Here is a 16,504-nt window from a genome sequence, read left to right on the forward strand (position 1 = left end):
CCTACTTTGTTTTGGAACACTGCTTCATAAATAAGGAAAGCAGTTTTACTTACCTAAAGCTAGAGTATCAATTTTTCTACTTCTCTAGTCCTTGCAACCAACTTTGATAAATAACTTCTGACATTTAAAATGCAGCTCTTGAATCTCCCTTCTCATTAAAAGAAAAACCAAAAAAAAGTTTTGGAAATAGCCATCCCTCCTGGCCCTTAGTGGATGGATCACTTTTTAAATAAATGCTTTCAGTAGAAAACTAGAACATGCATATTAAAGAACATTCAGAAAACCCAGTAAAGAAGACAGAAGGAAAAACTACACTTAGCCCCATTACCCAAGAAAAAAACATTGATGGCATTTCAGTGTTTTCATTTATGATTTCTTCTTAGATTTTATGCTTATAAGGTATTTCCTCAGATTGTAAATAGGTCATTTACCCATAAATAAAGCTATCCATTTAATGTAACTCTAAATTGTGATTCTTAATTAGAATGAGATTGTAATAAAAATCCCCATGGGTTTCTTCTAGAACTTGATTCACTCTAAATTCAACCTAAAGTATAAGTGAATGAGACTATGTAAGAAAATCTTTTGAAACAGCAAAAAAAGGGAGTTTGGTAACATATATTAAAATTAAATATGCGTACAGTCTGACCTAACAATCTAATTTTAGAAAACTTTTTTAAAAAGTATAACACTAGTATGTATTTTGGAGTGGATTGTTTGTTTTGTTTTGGATCTGCAGGTGCAGAGCATTGAATTCATCACACTTCCCAATTCATGGAACATTAACTGATATCATCCACACAGGGAAGGAACAAAGGCCTCTTGTTTTTGTTTTTATTAGTTTCCTTTTGATCTTCAATCCTCATCTCCCTACCCCTATTTCTTCCTTCCCCAGTAATCATGCATTGCATTACAATAATCTAGTCTTTTAGGAATGACACCTAAATTGCCCAAAGAACATTTTAATCACAAACAATGCAGCAATGAACATCCCCATGCACTTTTCCTTATGGATCTACGTACAAATTTAGCTGGGACATAGGAGGGAGGGAAAGAGAGAGAGAGAGAGAGACTTACTTTTGCAAAGTACTTTTGAATTGCTTTTCATATTACTTGTATCTATTTTATTCTCACCAGTGGTCCATGAGGTTACCCCTCTCATTCTCACCAATACTTGTTATTAACTTTTGTCGATGTAATGGGAATAAATAGCAGTTCAAAATTGTTTTATTTCACAGGTACTCGATTAACTAATGAGTTTGACTATCACTTCATATACTTAATAGCCATTTGATTTTTCACTTTGAGATCTGAGTATACATGTTCTTTGTCCACTTTTTCTTTTTTGGTGTCCTGACTTTTTCCTAATGTTTTAGAAGAAATCCCCTAGTCTAGATTTTAATTTCTTCTCAGTCTTAGATTTGCCAAATATCTTTGTCTAGTCCATTGTATGTCTATTAATTTTGTCCATGATGGTTTTAACAGAAATCCAGTCATAACGGATTTGACTGTTCTCCAATCTTTTGGTGTAATCCAATCTTAATATTTTATATTGTGGATTATATACCTTTGAGTCTCCTTTAGGAATATTCATCTGACCTTAAGTCAGAGAGATAATTTTCTATATTTTTTTCTATGAGAGTTTCTGTTGCTCCACATCTTTATCAGCATTAGGTGTTGTCAGTATTCCAGTTTTGGCTATTCTAATATGTGTACAGTAGTATCTCATTGTTGTTTTAATTTACAGTTCCCTAGGGACATATGATGTGGAGCACCTTTTCATATGCTTATTTGCCATCTAGTATCTTCTTTGGTGAGGTGTCAGGTAAGATCTTGGCCCATTTTTTAAGTGTGTTGTTTCCTTATTGTTGAGTTTTAAAAGTCCTTTGTATAACAGTCCTTGATCAGATGTGTCTTTTGCAAATATTTTCTCCTAGTCTGTGGCTTGTCTTCTAATTCTTTTGACATTGTCTTTTGCAGAATGGAAGTTCTTAATTCTAATGAAGTCCAGCTTATCAATGATTTCTTTTCTGCATTATGTCTTTGGTGTTGTATCTAAGACACGCTGTACTCAAAGTGATCTAGGTTTTCTCCTATGTTATCTTCTACTATTTTTATAGTTTTTCATTTTACATTTAGGTCTATGTTCCATTTTGAGTTAATTTTTGTGAAGACGCGTATCACTCATATTCATACTCAGGACAATAAGATAAGAAATAAATATATATGAGGAAAAATATAAAACTGTCATTATTTACAAGTGACAAGATTGTATACACAGAAAATCCAAAGGAATAGGCAATATTAGTTTTAGATTTGAAACATGAATTTATCAAGGTTGCTGAAATCAAAGTCAATTTGCAAACAGTGATTGTATTGCTATATGCCAGCAACAAACAAATAGAAAATATGTTTTTAAAAAGAGTCCATGTAGAATAGCATCATAAAACACCAAGTAGTCAAGAATAAATCCAACAAATATATGTATGACCTCTAGATTCAAAGCTACAAAACATTATTGAGTGAAACTAAGAAAGATTAGAATAAATGGAGACATATACCATGTTTGTATTCACCTGCTCAGGCTACCATAACAAAATACTATAGACAGGGTGGCTCTAAGAACAGAAACTTATTTTCTCACACTCTGGAGACTAGAAAGTCCAAGATCAAAGTCCCAGCTAATTCAGTTTCTGATGAAAGCTCTATTTCTAGATTAAAGATGATTGCCTTCTGTCTGTGTCCTCACATGTCAGACAGAGCAGTCTCTCTGGTGTATCTTCTCATAAGGATAGTAATCCTATGGGATCAGGGCTATCCTTATGACCTCATCTAAGCTTAATTACTTCCTTAGAGGTCACACTAAAGGTCAGGCTTCAACATATGAATTTGGGGGGGAACAAACATTCAGTCCGTAATAATGTTCATGAGTAAAATCTTCCATAACCTAGATGTAGGTATAGGCAGTCTAAGACTCAAAATAAAAGAAAAAAACCCCTAAGTTCTTTTAAATTTTTAATAAATTTTAAAACCTTCTGCACGGCATATATATATGTATATATAGCAAAGCCAAAAGACAAATTGCACACTTGTAGAAAATACTTGCAACATATTGTAAGTAAAAATTTAATATCCCTAATATACAAAGAACTCTTTAAGAATGAAAGAAAAAGACTAAAATTCTGGTAGAAAAATAGGTAAATGGCCTGAACAGAAAATTCACAAATAAAAGATCTAAAAATGACTCTTAAAACATATGAGGGACTTACGGGGAAGATGGCGGAAGAGTAAGACGCGGAGATCACCTTCCTCCCCACAGATACACCAGAAATACATCTACACGTGGAACAACTCCTACAGAACACCTACTGAACGCTGGCAGAAGACCTCAGACCTCCCAAAAGGCAAAAAACTCCCCACGTACCTGGGTAGGGCAAAGCGGAGAGATTCCCACACAGAGGATCGGTGCCGACCAGCACTCACCAGCCCGAGAGGCTTGTCTGCTAGGCCGCCGGGGTGGGCGGGGCTGGGAGCTGAGGCTCGGGCTTCGGTCGGAGCGCAGGGAGAGGACTGGGTTGGCGGCGTGAACGCAGCTTGAAGGGGTTAGTGCGACACGGCTGGCCAGGAGGGAGTCCAGGGAAAAGTCTGGACCTGCCAAAGAGGCAAGAGACTTTTTCTTCCCTCTTTGTTTCCTGGTGCGTGAGGGGAGGAGATTAAGAGCGCTCCTTAAAGGAGCTACAGAGACGGGCGCGAGCCGCGGCTAAAAGCGCGGACCTCAGAGACGGGCGTGGGACGCTGGGGCTGCTGCTGCCGCCGCCAAGAGGCCTGTGTGCGAGCACAGGTCATTGTCCACGCCCCCCTTCCGGGGAGCCTGTGCAGCCCGCCACTGCCGGGGTCCGGGGATCCAGGGGCGACTTCCTCAGGAGAACGCACGGCGCGCCTCGGCCTGGTGCAACGTCACGCCGGCCTCTGCCGTCGCAGGCTCGCCCCGCCCTCCGTGCCCCTCCCTCCTCGCGGCCTGAGTGAGCCAGAGTCCCCTAAGCAGCTGCTCCTTTAACTGCGTCCTGTCTGAGCGAAGAACAGACGCCCTCCGGCGACCTACACGCAGAGCCGGGGCCAAATCCAAAGCTGAGACCCGGGAGCTGTGAGAACAAAGAAGAGAAAGGGAAATCTCTCCCAGCAGCCTCAGAAGCAGCGGATTAAAGCTCCACAATCAACTTGATGTACCCTGCATCTGTGGAATACACGAATTGACAACGAATCATCCCAAATTGAGGAGGTGGACTTTGAGAGCAAGATTTATGATTTTTTCCCCTTTTTCTCTTTTTGTGAGTGTGTATGTGTATGCTTCTATGTGAGATTTTGTCTGTATAGCTTTGCTTCCACCATTTGTCCCAGGGTTCTATCTGTCCATTTTTGTTTGTTTGTTTGTTTCTTTTTTCTTAATAATTTTTATTTTAATAACTTTATTATATTTTATCATACTTTATTTTATTTAACTTTATCTTCTTTCTTTCTTTTTGTCCTTCCTTCCCTCCTTCTCCCCTCCTTCCTTCCCTCCTTCCTCCCTCCCTCCCTCTTTTCTTTCTTTCTTTCTTTCTTTCTACTTCTACTAATTCTTTCTACTTTTTCTCCCTTTTATTCTGAGCCGTGTGGATGAAAGGCTCTTGGTGCTGCAGCCAGGAGTCAGTGCTGTGCCTCTGAGGTGGGAGAGCCAACTTCAGGACACTGGTCCACAAGAGACCTCCCAGCTCCACATAATATCAAATGGCGAAAATCTCCCAGAGATCTCCATCTCAACACCAGCACCCAGCTTCACTCAATGACCAGCAAGCTACAGTGCTGGACACCCTATGCCAAACAACTAGCAACACAGTAACACAACCCCACCCATTAGCAGAGAGGCTGCCTAAAATCATAATAAGTCCACAGACACCCCAAAACACACCACCAGACGTGGACCTGCCCACCAGAAAGACAAGATCCAGCTTAATCCACCAGAACACAGGCACTAGTCCCCTCCACCAGGAAGCCTACACAACCCACTGAGCCAACCGTAGCCACTGGGGACAGACACCAAAAACAACGGGAACTACGAACCTGCAGCCTGCAAAAAGGAGACCCCAAACACAGTAACATAAGCAAAATGAGAAGACAGAAAAACACAAAACAGGTGAAGGAGCAAGATAAAAACCCACCAGAACTAACAAATGAAGAGGAACTAGGCAGTCTGAAAAAGAATTCAGAATAATGATAGTAAAGATGATCCAAAATCTTGGAAATAGAATAGACAAAATGCAAGAAACATTTAAAAAGGAGCTAGAAGGACTAAAGATGAAACAAGCAACGATGAACAACACAATAAATGAAATTAACAATACTCTAGATGGGATCAATAGCAGAATAACTGAGGCAGAAGAAGGGATAAGTGACGTGGAAGATAAAATAGTGGAATTAACTACTGCAGAGCAGAATAAAGAAAAAAGAATGAAAAGAACTGAGGACAGTCTCAGAGATATCTGAGACAACATTAAACGCACCAACATTCGAATTATAGGGGTTCCAGAAGAAGAAGAGAAAAAGAAAGGGACTGAGAAAATATTTGAAGAGATTATAGTTGAAAACTTCCCTAATATGGGAAAGGAAATAGTTAATCAAGTCCAGGAGGCACAGAGAGTCCCATGTAGAATAAATCCAAGGAGAAATATGCCAAGACACATATTAATCAAACTATCAAAAATTAAATACAAAGAAAACATATTAAAAGCAGCAAGGGAAAAACAACAAATAACACACAAGGGAATCCCCATAAGGTTAATAGATGATCTTTCAGCAGAAACTCTGCAAGCCAGAAGGGACTGGCAGGACATATTTAAAGTGATGAAGGAGAAAAACCTGCAACCAACATTACTCTACCCAGCAAGGATTTCATTCAGATTTGATGGAGAAATTAAAATATTTACGGACAAGCAAAAGCTGAGAGAGTTCAGCACCACCAAACCAGCTTTACAACAAATGCTAAAGGAACTTCTCTAGGCAAGAAACACAACAGAAGGAAAAGACCTACAATAACGAACCCAAAACAATTAAGGAAATGGGAATAGGAACATACATATTGATAATTACCTTAAATGTAAATGGACTAAATGCTCCCACCAAAAGACACAGATTGGCTGAATGGATACAAAAACAAGACCCATATACATGCTGTCTACAGGAGACCCACATCAGACCTAGAGACACATACAGACTGAAAGTAAGGGGATGGAAAAAGATATTCCATGCAAATGTAAACCAAAAGAAAGCTGGAGTAGCAATTCTCATATCAGACAAAATAGACTTTAAAATAAAGACTATTAGAAGAGATAAAGAAGGACACTACATAATGATCAAGGGATTGATCCAAGAAGAAGATATAATAATTGTAAATATTTATGCACCCAACATAGGAGCACCTCAGTACATAAGGCAAATACTAACAACCATAAAAGGGGAAATCGACAGTAAGACACTCATAGTAGGGGACTTTAACACCCCACGTTCACCAATGGACAGATCATCCAAAATGAAAATAAATAAGGAAACACAAGCTTTAAATGATATATTAAACAAGATGGACTTAATTGATATTTATAGGACATTCCATCCAAAATCAACAGAATACACATTTTTCTCAAGTGCTCATGGAACATTCTCCAGGATAGATCATATCTTGGGTCACAAATCAAGCCTTGGTAAATTTAAGAAAATTGAAATTGTATCAAGTATCTTTTCCGACAACAACGCTATGAGACTATATATCAATTATAGGAAAAGATCTGTAAAAAATACAAACACATGGAGGCTAAACACTACACAACTTAATAACGAAGTGATCACTGAAGAAATCAAAGAGGAAATCAAAAAATACCTAGAAACAAATGACAATGGAGACACGATGACCCAAAACCTATGGGACACAGCAAAAGCAGTTCTAAGAGGGAAGTTTATAGCAATACAATCCCACCTTAAGAAACAGGAAACATCTCGAATGAACAACCTGAACTTGCACCTAAAGCAATTAGAGAAAGAAGAACAAAAAAACCCCAAAGTTACCAGAAGGAAAGAAATCATAAAAATCATCAGAAATAAATGAAAAAGAAATGAAGGAAACGATAGCAAAGATCAATAAAACTAAAAGCTGGTTCTTTGAGAAGATAAACAAAATTGATAAACCATTAGCCAGACTCATCAAGAAAAAAGGGAGAAGACTCAAATCAATAGAATTAGAAATGAAAAAGGAGAAGTAACAACTGACACTGCAGAAATACAAAAGATCATGAGAGATTACTACAAGCAACTCTATGCCAATAAAATGGACAACCTGGAAGAAATGGACAAATTCTTAGAAATGCACAACCTGCCAAGACTGAATCAGGAAGAAATAGAACATATGAACAGACCAATCACAAGCACTGAAATTGAAACTGTGATAAAAAATCTTCCAACAAACAAAAGCCCAGGACCAGATGGCTTCACAGGCGAATTCTATCAAGCATTTAGAGAAGAGCTAACGCCTATCCTTCTCAAACTCTTCCAAAATATAGCAGAGGGAGGAACACTCCCAAACTCATTCTACGAGGCCACCATCACCTTGATACCAAAACCAGACAAGGATGTCACAAAGAAAGAAAACTACAGGCCAATATCACTGATGAACATAGATGCAAAAATCCTCAACAAAATACTAGCAAACAGAATCCAACAGCACATTAAAAGGATCATACACCATGATCAAGTGGGGTTTATCCCAGGAATGCAAGGATTCTTCAATATACGCAAATCAATCAACGTGATACACCATATTAACAAATTGAAGGAGAAAAACCATATGATCATCTCAATAGATGCAGAGAAAGCTTTCGACAAAATTCAACACCCATTCATGATAAAAACCCTGCAGAAAGTAGGCATAGAGGGAACTTTCCTCAACATAATAAAGGCCATATATGACAAACCCACAGCCAGCATCGTCCTCAATGGTGAAAAACTGAAACCATTTCCACTAAGATCAGGAACAAGACAAGGTTGCCCACTCTCACCACTCTTATTCAACATAGTTTTGGAAGTTTTAGCCACAGCAATCAGAGAAGAAAAGCAAATAAAAGGAATCCAAATTGGAAAAGAAGAAGTAAAGCTGTCACTGTTTGCAGATGACATGATACAATACATAGAGAATCCTAAAGATGCTACCAGAAAACTACTAGAGCTAATCAATGAATTTGGTAAAGTTGCAGGATACAAAATTAATGCACAGAAATCTCTGGCATTCCTATATACTAATGATGAAAAATCTGAAAGTGAAATCAAGGAAACACTCCCATTTACCATTGCAACAAAAAGAATAAAATATCTAGGAATAAACCTACCTAAGGAGACAAAAGACCTGTATGCAGAAAATTATAAGACACTGATGAAAGAAATTAAAGATGATACAAATAGATGGAGAGATGTACCATGTTCTTGGATTGGAAGAATCAACATTGTGAAAATGACTCTACTACCCAAAGCAATCTACAGATTCAATGCAATCCCTATCAAAATACCACTGGCATTTTTCACAGAACTAGAACAAAAAATTTCACAATTTGTATGGAAACACAAAAGACCCCGAATAGCCAAAGCAATCTTGAGAACGAAAAATGGAGCTGGAGGAATCAGGCTCCCTGACTTCAGACTATACTACAAAGCTGCAGTAATCAAGACAGTATGGTACTGGCACAGAAACAGAAAGATAGATCAATGGAACAGGATAGAAAGCCCAGAGATAAACCCACGGACATATGGTCACCTTATCTTTGATAAAGGAGGCAGGAATGTACAGTGGAGAAAGGACAGTCTCTTCAATAAGTGGTGTTGGGAAAACTGGACAGGGACATGTAAAAGTATGAGATTCGATCACTCCCTAACACCATACACAAAAATAAGCTCAAAATGGATTAAAGACCTAAATGTAAGGCCAGACACTATCAAACTCTTAGAGGAAAACATAGGCAGAACACTCTATGACATAAATCACAGCAAGATCCTTTTTGACCCACCTCCTAGAGAAATGGAAATAAAGACAAAAATAAACACATGGGACCTAATGAAACTTAAAAGCTTTTGCACAGCAAAGGAAACCATAAACAAGACCAAAAGACAACCCTCAGAATGGGAGAAAATATTTGCAAATGAAGCAACTGACAAAGGATTAATCTCCAAAATTTATAAGCAGCTCATGCAGCTCAATAACAAAAAAACAAACAACCCAATCCAAAAATGGGCAGAAGACCTAAATAGACATTTCTCCACAGAAGATATACAGACTGCCAACAAACACATGAAAGGATGCTCAACATCTCTACTAATTAGAGAAATGCAAATCAAAACTACAATGAGATATCATCTCACGCCAGTCAGAATGGCCATCATCAAAAAATCTAGAAACAATAAATGCTGGAGAGGGTGTGGAAAAAAGGGAACACTCTTGCACTGCTGGTGGGAATGTGAATTGGTACAGCCACTATGGAGAACGGTATGGAGGTTCCTTAAAAAACTACAAATAGAACTACCATATGACCCTGCAATCCCACTACTGGGCATATACCCTGAGAAAACCATAATTCAAAAAGAGACATGTACCAAAATGTTCATAGCAGCCCTATTTACAATAGCCCGGAGATGGAAACAACCTAAGTGTCCATCATCGGATGAATGGGTAAAGAAGATGTGGCACATACATACAATGGAATATTACTCAGCCATAAAAAGAAATGAAATTGAACTATTTGTAATGAGGTGGATGGACCTAGAGTCTGTCATACAGAGTGAAGTAAGTCAGAAAGAGAAAGACAAATACTGTATGCTGACACATATATATGGAATTTAAGAAAAAAAAAAGGTCATGAAGAACATAGGGGTAAGACAGGAATAAAGACACAGACCTACTAGAGAATGGACTTGAGGATATGGGGAGGGGGAAGGGTAAGCTGTGACAAAGTGAAAGAGCGGCATGGACATATATACACTACCAAACGTAAGGTAGATAGCTAGTGGGAAGCAGCCGCATAGCACAGGGAGATCAGCTCCGTGCTTTGTGACCGCCTGGAGGGGTGGGATAGGGAGGGTGGGAGGGAGACGCAAAAGGGAGGGGATATGGGAACATATGTATACATATAACTGATTAAATTTGTGATAAAGCAAAAAATAAAAATAAAAAAATAAAAAAATAAAAAATAAAAAAAAATAAAAAAAATAAAAAAATCTTCCAACAAACAAAAGCCCACACCAGATGGCTTCACAGGCGAATTCTATCAAACATTTAGAGAAGAGCTAACACCTATCCTTCTCAAACTCTTCTAAAATATAGCAAAAGGAGGAACACTCCCAAACTCATTCTACGAGGCCACCATCACCTTGATACCAAAGCCAGACAAGGATGTCACAAAGAAAGAAAACTACAGGCCAATATCACTGATGAACATAGATGCAAAAATCCTCAACAAAATACTAACCAACAGAATCCAGCAGCACATTAAAAGGGTCATACACCATGATCAAGTGGGGTTTATTCCAGGAATGCAAGGATTCTTCAATATACACAAATCAATCAACACCATATTAACAAATTGAAGGAGAAAAACCATATGATCATCTCAATAGATGCAGAGAAAGCTTTCGACAAAATTCAACACCCATTTATGATAAAAACCCTGCAGAAAGTAGGCATAGAGGGAACTTTCCTCAACATAATAAAGGCCATATATGACAAACCCACAGCCAACATCATCCTCAATGGTGAAAAACTGAAAGCATTTCCACTAAGATCAGGAACAAGACAAGGTTGCCCACTCTCACCACTCTTATTCAACATACTTTTGGAAGTTTTAGCCACAGCAATCAGAGAAGAAAAGGAAATAAAAGGAATCCAAATCGGAAAAGAAGAAGTAAGCTGTCACTGTTTGCAGATGACATGATACTATACATAGAGAATCCTAAAGATGCTACCAGAAAACTACTAGAGCTAATCAATGAATTTGGTAAAGTAGCAGGATACAAAATTAATGCACAGAAATCTCTGGCATTCCTGTACACTAATGATGAAAAATCTGAAAGTGAAATCAAGAAAACACTCCCATTTACCACTGCAACAAGAAGAATAAAATATCTAGGAATAAACCTACCTAAGGAGACAAAAGACCTGTATGCAGAAAATTATAAGACACTGATGAATGAAATTAAAGATGATAGAAATAGATGGAGAGATATACCATGTTCTTGCATTGGAAGAGTCAACATTGTGAAAATGACTATACTACCCAAAGCAATCTACAGATTCAATGCAATCCCTATCAAACTACCACTGGCATTTTTCACAGAACTAGAACAAAAAATTTCACAATTTGTATGGAAACACAAAAGACCCTGAATAGGCAAAGCAATCTTGAGAACGAAAAATGGAGCTGGAGGAATCAAGCTCCCTGACTTCAGACTATACTATAAAGCTACAGTGATCAAGACAGTATGGTACTGGCACAGAAACAGGAAGATAGATCAAGGGAACAGGATAGAAAGCCCAGAGATAAACCCTCTTTGATAAAGGAGGCAGGAATGTACAGTGGAGAAAGTATAGCCTCTTCAATAAGTGGTGCTGGGAAAACTGGACAGGTACATGTAAAAGTATGAGATTAGATCACTCCCTAACACCATACACAACAATAAGCTCAAAATGGATTAAAAACCTAAATGTAAAGCCAGACACTATCAAGCTCTTAGAGGAAAACATAGGCAGAACACTCTATGACGTAAATCACAGCAAGATCCTTTTTGACCCACCTCCTAGAGAAATGGAAATAAAAACAAAAATAAACAAATGGGACCTAATGGAACTTCAAAGCTTTTGCACAGCAAAGGAAACCATAAACAAGACCAAAAGACAACCCTCAGAATGGGAGAAAATATTTGCAAGTGAAGCAACTGACAAAGGATTAATCTCCAAAATTTATAAGCAGCTCATGCAGCTCAATAATAGAAGAACAAACAACCCAATCCAAAAAATGGGCAGAAGACCTAAATAGACATTTCTCCAAAGTAGATATACAGATTGCCAACAAACACATGAAAGAATGCTCAACATCATTAATCATTAGAGAAATGCAAATCAAAACTACAATGAGATATCATCTCACACCAGTCAGGATGGCCATCATCAAAAATTCTAGAAACAATAAATGCTGGAGAGGGTGTGGAGAAAAGGGAACACTCTTGCACTGCTGGTGGGAATGTGAATTGGTACAGCCACTATGGAGAACAGTATGGAAGTTCCTTAAAAAACTACAAATAGAACTACCATATGACCCAGCAATCCCTCTCCTGGGCATATACCCTGAGAAAACCATAATTCAAAAAGAGTCATGTACCAAATTGTTCATTGCAGCTCTATTCACAATAGCCCAGAGGTGGAAACAACCTAAGTGTCCATCGACAGATGAATGGATAAAGAAGATGTGGCACATATATACAATGGAATATTACTCAGCCATAAAAAGGAATGAAATTGAGCTATTTGTAATGAGGTGGATAGACCTAGGGTCTGTCATACAGAGTGAAGTAAGTCAGAAAGAGAAAAACAAATACCGTATGCTAACACATATATATGGAATTTAAGGGAAAAAAATGTCATGAAGAACCTAGGGGTAAAACAGGAATAAAGACACAGACCTACTTGAGAATGGACTTGAGGATATGGGGAGGAGGAAGAGTAAGCTGTGACAAAGCGAGAGAGAGGCATGGACATATATACACTACCAAACGTAAGGTAGATAGCTAGTGGGAAGCAGCTGCATAGCACAGGGAGATCAGCTCGGTGCTTTGTGACCGCCTGGAGGGGTGGGATAGGGAGGGTGGGAGGGAGGGAGACGCAAGAGGGAAGGGATATGGGAACAGATGTATATGTATAACTGATTCACTTTGTTATAAAGCAGAAATTAATACACCATTGTGAAGCAATTATACTCCAATAAAGTTGTAAAAAAAACATATGAAAGTATATTCAACTTTTTTCACATACATAATAAGAGAAATGAACACTTACATACCACTTCTCACCAACCAGTGTGACAAACAGTAAAAACATTTACAACAAATTCTATTGGCCAGGCTATGGGGAAACAAGCACTCTCCTATGCTGATGATGTAAATGTAAACTGTTACAGCCCTCAAGGAAGGGAATTTGTCAGTTTCTAGCAAAATTACACATGCATTTATATTGCAACTCAGGCTTCTCACTTCTAAGAGTTTTCCATGAAGTTACACCTCAAGCAGTAGGAAAATACATATGCACAAATTTATTCCTTGCAGCTTTGTTTGTGATTGCAAAAATATTGTAAATAATCTAAATCCCTATAAACGAGAAAGTGTCTGAATAATCTATGGTACATCCACACAATGGAGAACTATGCACCTATTAAAAATAATGAGAATGATTTTTAAAAACTGGTACTTTGTGCAAAGTGGCCACCACTTTGGAGGTCAAATTATGCAGTTGTCTCAGAGGGTACAGAAGGACAAACTTACCAGGATGGTAGACTCCTTGCCTCTCTTCATTTATAGATCTCAACTCTCTAGTAATCCTAGGCAGGACAGTTCAGTACACAATGTAGAGAGCCTAGCACTTCATCTGTGAGAGGCTCACATGCTTGGCACTGGATCCAAGTCATTCCTGAGCTTTCTTGCTCTCAGAGTGATGCTACCAAGCCAGGATTCCACTGCAGGTAGGTGAGCACCATCCTCAGAGGTAGAAACGGCACCTGGGCTGTCCTCCTGCTGGAAACCAGGGGATGACTGTCCTTTCCGTGGTGGGATTTCCATCAGTCACTTTTACTCTTTTCCCAAAGTTTATAGCCTTTGGGAGCCTTACTTGGAGGACTGAGGACATTGTCAAAAATTAGTGACAGAGAAAGGGGCAGGATTTTGTGACCTGGGAAGTTGAGTACACATAATAACCGGCTTCCACTTTCCTGAAACCACTTAACCAGGAAAGAACACTTGGGCAGACTCTTTCCTAGGAAATTTCTAGAGAAAGGTAAAAGGAGGCCTCCAGCATTCCCTGCAGTAGAGGGAGAAGGAGAGGAAAAAGCCCCTTCAGTAGAGAAGCTCTTCCCTGGAACATAAGCCTTAGGGAGACTCAAGAAATCTGGAATGGACAGGATAGATCTAACCTGGAGAACAGAGCAGGCAAACATGAGCCACAGAACTGGCAGGTGTTCTTCCTGCTTCCTCGTGTTTATCCTTCATGTCTCAACTTCTGGTTACAGTGGTGTAAGAAGACTATGATTTACTGAAGAGAGGGATGCAGAGTGGTTCTCAGCAAATTGCCATCACTTCCTATGAAATGGTTCTTAAGCAGGTGAAAGCCTAAGATCCCTTGAAGAATGTGCGGCAGACCATCCTATCATTTTCCTTCAGGCACTGGAATAGTCTAGGAAGTCAGCTGTTCATCCTCAATGAAAAATAAATATCTCAGTGCCTAAGCTTATGGAAAATTTTAGTTTGGTAAACTAATTCTATTCACATACCTCCTTATGAGAGGAAAGAATCACATTTTCAAGGAAACTTTTAGAAATCATTCTCTTGTCTCATTATGAAACAAAATGCAAAAATCCATTAAGAATTTATGTTTCTATTATATGTAAGCTTACTGTAAAAAATACCATAATAAGAAAGCTCCAAATGAAAGAGAGCTAGAGATTATCCTAATAAATATTCATTTAGCAAAACTCCCAATTGCCAGATCCCTGTCTATTTTATTCTCTTGCAATAAAAATTGAAACTGTAGCTGAATGAAAGTATACATCAAAATAAATTGTTTTGAAAGATTGCATGAACACTATCTATCATAAGGGTCATAACTCATAAAAAGGACATGCTCAAAATAAGTTTTCTGTACTCAGCCTGACAATTTGTCTTATGTCCTTATCTTTGAAAGTAGAGTTTTAAAGAAAACAGGTCTTTAATGGTTTGCTCTGTGCTCTTTTTTGTTCTGGTCAATATTTTTATTAAGGCCTGGGACATGGATAGCAAAGGTATGCTGATCTAATAACCCTGGCCAAACAGTGGGGAGATGAGCCTGACTATGCCAGTGTGAGAAGCAGAGATCACTGATATGTCAGAGGTGGAATGAGGGTCCAATATGGATCATCATGTTGACTGGGAGCCATTCTCTATCAGTCAGGCATGTGTTTATTTGGTTGCAAGTTCAGTAGAAAGCAACAATTATAGGTGGCTTCCAATATAGTTGATGTTAAGTCTTAAGTTTGCATGGTATCTGGAAAAAGGAAGGTCATAGCCCCAATATGTGCTGAGCCCATCATAGAGTTTAGCTGCGGCATGGGGTTTAGTTCTAGATTCTACTTATGAACAGTTACTCAGACAAACTGGAGCCAGTTCAGAGGACAGCTGAGATGGTGAAGACATGGAAGTATTGTCACAAGGGGAGCAGTTGAAGAAACGGAGAGAAGAGAAGATTTATGGAAGACATTATATGTGTTCTCAGATATTTGAAGGGCTGTCATAAAGTGAGAGAACAAGACTGACTGCTACTGCAGAGAGGCTGGCTGCACATCTGTGGGAACCAGAGCAAGAAAAAATACATAGGCTGCCTGAGTAGGAAGTGAAGGCCCCAACACGGAGGAGTCCAAACAGACCAGCATTTGTTAGGGCTGTTTGGGGGCATTCTTTGGTTAGAAATAGTGGTGGCTGGAGGACTGGAAGACTGGCCTAGGAAGCCTCTGCAAAATTCTACAAGGTCGGGCCTCCCTGGTGGCGCAGTGGTTGAGAGTCCGCCTGCCGATGCAGGGGATACGGGTTCGTGCCCCGGTCTGGGAGGATCCCATATGCCGCGGAGCGGCTGGGCCCGTGAGCCATGGCTGCTGAGCCTGCGCATCCGGAGCCTGTGCTCCGCAACGGGAGAGGCCACAACAGTGAGAGGCCCGCGTACCACAAAAAAAAAAAAAAAAAAAAAAAAAAAAAAAATTCTACAAGGTCGTAGGTGTGAATTGGATTTCTTATGATGTCTCCCTCCCCCCGTCACTGTTGCCTGGAAGTCCCCTCTTCTGGGTGCTGCCTTCTTCAGTGACAAAAAGCACTTTTTCCTCTTGTTTTTTTAAGACCCCCTAACAGTACTTGCCACATTCTGTTCTGTACCACACTGCTCATTTACCTGTCCTGTCTTTCTTCCCCATCCGACCATGAGTTCTGATGTGTTAGGAGAAGGCTCTCACTCCCAGTCAAGGGCATGCCCTTTGCCTGAAGGCTTCTTGTTGGAGGTGAATATATGCACATTTGTAAATACTTATATAAACAACTCTGAGAAAATAGAAGAATCTGCTTTGAGAAAGGTGGGTGGGGGTGAGGTGTTGGCGAGACCTCAAATAGTTGTTATGAGGAATGCAAAATTTAAGAGAACAGGCCAAGCACAAATGTT

The sequence above is a fragment of the Hyperoodon ampullatus genome (genome assembly GCF_949752795.1).
Source record: "Hyperoodon ampullatus genome assembly, chromosome: 9".
Classification (NCBI taxonomy): Eukaryota; Metazoa; Chordata; class Mammalia; order Artiodactyla; family Ziphiidae; genus Hyperoodon; species Hyperoodon ampullatus.